The sequence below is a fragment of the Lepidochelys olivacea genome (genome assembly GCF_965140295.1).
Source record: "Lepidochelys olivacea isolate rLepOli2 genome assembly, chromosome: 5".
NCBI lineage: Eukaryota > Metazoa > Chordata > Testudines > Cheloniidae > Lepidochelys > Lepidochelys olivacea.
In genome coordinates, this window is record NC_140415.1 from 82,771,859 (window position 1) to 82,779,064 (window position 7,206).

Below are 7,206 nucleotides of genomic sequence, written 5' to 3' on the forward strand. Positions count from 1 at the left end.
TCACATTTTCATAAGGGCTACAGTAGTAGGTACACCGGTTCAATTTCTAAATATTTGTAGAAAAACATCACTCTTTTATTTTTAAACATTTCCTTCATTTTGATGAAGAGGAGGAGGAGGAGAAGGAAGAGCTGAAAAGAAACTGAGCTCTTCTGAAGGAGCCTCCTGTTGAAGAGAATTGTTCATCAATTCAAACAGTAGCAGAAAGTAAATGGAAACATGACCTGAATCAACAGGTGAAAATGGGGTAGAAGTTTAAGCTACTAGAAATGCTTTTGTCAGATTTTTGACATACTTTTGTCCCTATATTATATATCTAAAAATGCTGTAGGTATGGTTTCAAAATAAACAAAAACAAAAAGCAAACCCCGTAGTAGACATAAAAGAGATTCTCCTTGAAAAAGCGACGGAAGTTTAATAGGAACCATCTGTTAAGATGCTCAGACTTCAAGAGGCCATTGTTTTAGCTGGTTTCCCTGATATTTTCTGAGACTTTTTTTTAACAACAAATAACTTGCAAAATAAATAAATGATTAAATATGCAAATTTTTATTTAAAAACTTATCTCCTGTAGGGGAAGACATTTAATCAGTGTCCTTTATTTATTTTTGACTGTCACAAAACATTTTATTCATGGCATAGAGCTTCCTCTGGAACCATTCGCTATCTGATTTCTAATGTGCCTAATTCATTCTTAGGCTAATACTTTGTTAAATGCATTACATTTCAAATTGAAGTATATAGTAAATAATTAATATCTACTAATGGCCAGCTTCTACCACCGTTACTCACTTGTACCTTAATCTATGAGTAGTCCTACTCAGTATAAGAAGGGTGGAATAATGTGGCCCTGAATCATATTTGACAATCAAAACATTATTACCAGAGAAAATCACTATTAAAGAAACCTCTACTCTACCTGCCTTCATCTCAAAACACACACCTTTAACCCTTTACATTCTTCATCTAGGGCCCCATCTCTCAGTCCTAATTGAAGCCGTGGTCCAGCAAGTAGTTAGAGTAACTGAGCAGGAAGCTATTGCCCAAGAGAGCTGGGGCAATTTTTCTGAAATATATGGCTCTGATCTAGCTAAGCCCTTAAACTCATGATTAATTTTAAGCAAATGAGTAGACCTGATGACTTCAGTGCTTAAGTGCTTTGCCTGATCAGGACGTAAAATCAATGGACGCTTCGCCTGAATTAGGGCTGCAGGATCAGGCCTTTCGCGTCAAACTCTCTTTAATAATGTGTTCTATTTTATTTATTTATTTTATTTTATTTCCTGCTTGCCCTTCACAACTCTTACTTATTTTTTCCATACCATTATCAGTATTCTAGAACCTGGAACAGCATTCTCCATGTTAAAAGCATGCTGCGACTTTAGACAAAGCTGCTGTAATTCTAACACAACTGGAGCTACAGCATAGGTACAACATAAATAAACAAACAAACAGCTAACACTCAGAACAAAAGGTAGCGGATTAACACAGCATTGGTAACCTTCTTGTTGCATTGGTGTTGATTTGCAATTGCATACATGCCCTTTCCACTTCATTCTTGTGTTTCTCAATCTTTCCATGGGTAAATTGCAAGATTGTTGCAGGGTTCCCTTGTTTGTGTCAGTAAATACATAGCTGTAGAGCTCCCCCATCAGGGTTTTAGATCCCAGTTCATTTATCCAGTTTGTCCTCCTGAATGGTCACAAGGTTACTTTTCCCTATATTTTTTCTCATAACACAAAGTTTTAAGTGGGTGCTTCTTCAGCATTCAAAACTATATGGTATCTTGCTCAGCGGAGGTGATGTGATAGAGATCTGTATAATATACAGGAAGTACAATATTTTTCTCACTCCAAATCTGAGAGATAAGAAAAAAGGTTTTCACCCTGAATAAAATGTGAACTTTGTCAGAAGGCATTTTTAAAAATTGCAGTTGGCTTTACTATGCCCCCTACAGAGGTGGCAATCTTGACAAGTCATTCTTGACACAGTTTATTCATGGTTAGAAGTGTTTCTTATGCCACCTTTCGAACTTACAGATTGCTGGGCTGAGCAAAATGGGTTCAGTTTTCCTTTAAAGTTTGGTTTGGGCCTCACTTAAAAAAAATGAATAGACCTAGTGAAAGACCCCATTCATTTTAAAAACATTTTCAAAATGCTTGAAGTCCTTAAATAATCCCATTCTCACCATGAAAACCTGATTCTAATCCCCTAGCCATTTTAATCAAGTCCACAGTAGTTTAAATTTCTATTAAATCTATTCCTTTATTCTTTATCTTGTCTGTATTATGGAATTGGTACATAAACTGTCAATTAACTGTTCATGTGTTTTGTTCATGTGATCCAAAAACTGTTCATGTGTTTCAGTAGACATGCATTTTATTTTCTTGTTTTATTAATAAAACACATCTCAGTCAATAAAATGTGGTATTCTATTCAAATAATAGGAAGGAATAAAACAGCAAAAAAGTGGTAAAGAGGAACAATAATAAAGTTTCACTTTTGGCTGGTTTTATCCTGAAAAGTTCTAAAGCCCAACATAAACTGCATATGTACAATACCATTGAAATGCAACTGCCTTTGGGGTGGTCTGTGATCTACAGACAACTCATGTGTTGCAAAATTAACAGTAATAAAAAGAGGAGAATTTTTCTGACCATGGCTTAGAGCAAGTCTTGCATTTACAAAAGTGCCATGGGATCTTTAATATCCACATGTGGACCATTACATGTTGAATATTTTACATATCTGTCTTAAAATAATGGTGAAATTTGGTTTTGTTAAACAATTTAAACTATTGAGGACTCCGTTTGGAGAGTAGGGGATCAGAATCAAATTTAAAGGATGGAAATAAGATTAATTTTTTTATTTGTTTAAAAAAAATTACACATATATTTTGTCTTCAACATTCCCTTAAGAGAGAATGATTGACTGAGAGAGAAAGTGGGAGGAATTCTGGGTCCACACAAATCCCCATACAGGCCACTTGAAGCAGGGTCACAACTTGGGCAGCCCTCAGGCAAGTGAACAATGTGCCAGAGAGCCCTTGAAGGAATCCTATAGTTATTCATAATTATTCAAGGAAATAACCTGATCTCAATTTTTTTCCTTTCTAAATTGTACCCTAATTAATTCAGCAGTGTCACTTGTATTTGTATCAGAGGGGTAGCCGTGTTAGTCTGTATCCACAAAAACAATGAGGAGTGTGGTGGCACCTTAAAGACTAATAGATTTATTTGGGCATACGCTTTTTTGGGTAAAAAACCCACTTCTTCAGATGCATGGAGTGAAAATTATAGATACAGGCATAAATATATATATTGGCACATGAAGAGAAGGGAGTTACCTTACAGGTGGTGAACCAATGTTGAAGGCCAATTTAGTCAGGGTGGATGTTGTCCACTCCCAATAATTGATGAGGAGGTGTCAATATCAAGAGAGGGAAAATTGCTTTTGTAGTAAGCCAGTCACTCCCAGTCCCTATTCAAGCCCAAATTGAGGGTGTTAAGTTTGCAAATGAATGGTAGCTCTGCAGTTTCTCTTTGAAGTCTGTTTTTGAAATTTTTTTAGTGAAGAATGGCTACTTTTTGTATCTGTTATTGAGAGTTCAGGGAGATTGACGTGTTCTCCTACTGGCTTCTGTATGTTACCATTCCTGATGTCTGATTTGTGTCCATTTATCCTTTTACATAGAGACTGTCCGGTTTGGCCAATGTACATGGCAGAGGGGCATTGATGGCACATGATGGCATATATCACATTAGTAGATGTGCAGGTGAATGAGCCTCTGATGGTGTGGGTGGTGTGGTTGGGTCCCCTGATGGTGTCGCTAGATTAGATATGGGGTCAGAGAAGGCAACAGGGTTTTGTTACAGGGACTGGTTCCTGGGTTAGTGTTTTTGTGGTGTGGTGTGTAGTTGCTGGTGAGTATTTGCTTCAGGTTGGGGAGCTGTCTGTAAGTGATGATTGGCGTGCCTCCCAAAGCCTGTGAGAGTGGGGGATTGTTTTCCAGGATAGGTTGTAGATTGTTGATGATGCATTGGAGAGGTTTTAACTAGGGCTGTATGTGATGGCCAGTGGTGTTCTGTTATTTTCCTTGTTGGGCCTGTCCTTTGGTGATTTCTGGGTACCAATCTCGCTCTGTCAATCTGTTTCCTCACTTCACCAGGTGGGTATTGTAGTTTTAAGAATGCTTGATAGAGATCTTGTAGATATTTGTCTCTGTCTGAGGGATTGGAGCAAATGCGGTTGTATCTTCAGGCTTGGTTGTAGACAATGGATCTTGTGATGGATGGAAAGCTGGAGGCATGTAGTTAATTATAGCGGTCAGTAGGTTTCCGATATAGGGTGGTATTTATGTGACCATCATTTATTTGCATTGTAGTGTCCAGGAAGTGGATCTCTTGTGTGGACTGTTCCAGGCTGAGGTTGATGGTGGGGTGGAAATTGTTGAAATCCAGGTGTAATTTTTCCAGGGCTGCCTTCCTGTGTGTGATGACAGGTTTCAGAGTAACAGCCGTGTTAGTCTGTATTCGCAAAAAGAAAAGGAGTACTTGTGGCACCTTAGAGACTAACCAATTTATTTGAGCATGAGCTTTCATGAGCTACAGCTCACTTCATCAGACTTCGTGAGCTACAGCTCACTTCAGCAGACTTTGCAGTTTCCACGGTATGCATCCGATGAAGTGAGCTGTAGCTCACGAAAGCTCATGCTCAAATAAATTGGTTAGTCTCTAAGGTGCCACAAATACTCCTTTTCTTTTTTGTGTGTGATGAAGATGTTATCAGTGTAGTGTAAGTAGAGGAGGGGCACTAGGGGACAAGAGCTGAGGAAGCATTGTTCTAAGTCAGCCATAAAAATGTTGGCATACTTAGAGCCATGCAGGTACCCATAACAGTACCGCTGACTTGAATTATAAGTTGTCCCCAAATCTGAAATGGTTGTGGGTGAGGAGAAAGTCACAAAGCCCAGCCACCAGGTGTGCCGCGGCTTCATCAGGGATACTGTTCCTGATAGCTTGTAGTCCATCCTCGTGTGGAATATTGGTGTAAAGAGCTTATTCGTCCATGGTGGCCAGGATAGTGTTTTCAGGAATATCACCAATGCATTGTAGTTTCCTCAGGAAGTTGGTGGTGTCTCAAAGGTAGCTAGGAGTGCTTATAGCATAGGGTCTGAGGAAAGAGTCCAAATAGCCTGATAATCCTGCTGTAAGAGTGCCAATGCCTGAGATGATGGGGCGTCCAGAGTTTCCAGGTTTATGGATCATGGGTAGCAGATAGAATACCCCTGGTTGGGACTCTAGGGGTGTGTTTGTGTAGATTTGTTCCTGTGCTTTTTCAGGGAGTTTCTTGAGCAGATGGTGTAGTTTCTTTTGGTACTTCTCAGTGGGATCGGCGGATAGTGGCCTGTAGAATGTGGTGTTGGAGAGTTGTCTGGTATCCTCCTGTTCATAATCTGACCTGTTCATGATGACTATAGCACCTCCTTTGTCAGCCCTTTTGATTATAATGTCAGAATTGTTTGAGGTTGTGAATGGTGTGATCTGTACAGCTGAGGTTATGGGGCAAGTGATGCTATTTGTTCACAATTTCAGCCCTATGCACATCTGCGGAAACATTCTATCTAGAAGTCCAGTCTGTCATTTTGATGGTCAGGATCACAATTCTCTACAGAGGAGACATTTGGTTTTATCAATAAGTACCTTGGTAAATATTAAAAAGCGGTGACTGTAAATACAAAAAAATATGAAGGGCTAGTAATATATGGGACAAACGATGTTTCCCAGCCATCCAGGTAGCTATTCCATTTATTCTGTAAAGGGAGTGGAACTTCCATGCACTAAATGACCAAACAATTTGCTACTAAAGATCTCCAGTGCAAATAAAGGAGAAGAATTTTGCCCAATAAGTATGTTCTAAAAAACCTTTGTCTGATTGAGGCAGTGGTCCTGTTAATGACTATTCTATAGGTCAGGAGGGAGAACAAGAGGAAGAACTTCACTCATGTGGCCAATTTCCACTTTTAAGATGGCCATTTCATAGATCAGGAGGGGAAAGTAGAAGAAGAAATTGTTTATTTGGCCAAATTCCACCTAATTTCCTATGATCAACTGCTGCTCCTTTTTGCTGGCCCTTCCTCTGCTTTTTTGTAAGTTATACTAAGTAAGAAAATCGATTTACATGATCCCCTCTTAATATATAGGAATATATAGGTTTCTTGGATATGGGAGCAGAAGGGAACTTGGGGTCAGTGAGGCTGGAAAGGAGCATGATGTTGATTTACTTCATATGAATATGCCCACTGGAAAATAAATAACTTCAGTGATGCATTTTTAAATAGTTCCAGCTGTGAAAAATCATTAATAGCTGCTATGCTCTATATGTACTACTGATACTCATGTATGAATTTCTTTCTGCTACTATATTAAACCTGAGCTCTGTGGTGTCTTCTGGCCGCCCATTGGTTTGGGGTTGAATTTAAGGTGTTGGTTTAGACAGATCTCAGGTAGATCCCAGATCTAAATGGTCTATCTTAAAAACCTGCCTTCTATCAATAAAATTGCCCCACTTGCATTTAGAGCCGGCACCTGATCTGGAGCCCCATCAGTAAAAAGGCTGGGAGAGGGGGGCGGGGGTGTGTGTGTGTGTGTGTGTGTGCTAATGAGGTGTTCTTTGTGAGGGCTCTGTGTCTTTGAAACTCACTTTCCCTTCTTAGTACATAATAAGCAGTTTGTTAACCTTCAGGTTATTCTGCAAGTCCCATCTTTTCTCCCTACCCCAGAAGGAGATGTGGGAGGTTAGGTGGTGGTGAGAGTGGGAGGCTGGTGGGGATTCTGTAGAGTCTATATTAAATTCTTGTTATATTTTTTTTGGTCACAGCTAGGGTATTGCGAACTGGGAGTAACTCATATAGTATGTTGCTATTTAGAGTGTCTTCTAAGAGATTGTCTAGGTACCCAGAGCACTCTTCTGTTGTAGAGTAGTAGAAAATGAAACAAGGATATTGAAATATTTTAAGGAGGAAAAACTAACAAGGCAGAATAACAGAGCAGATGGAATGAGGCTATTTCTTGGTACAGAAAATAAGTTAACCATTTTGGATTCCTGTGTCCAGGGACTCCTCAATGTCAGAGACATGCTCAATACTATCTAAGCAGAAAGATTCTTTCTCTGAATGATTCTGAAATAAATAGGACAATTTTACCT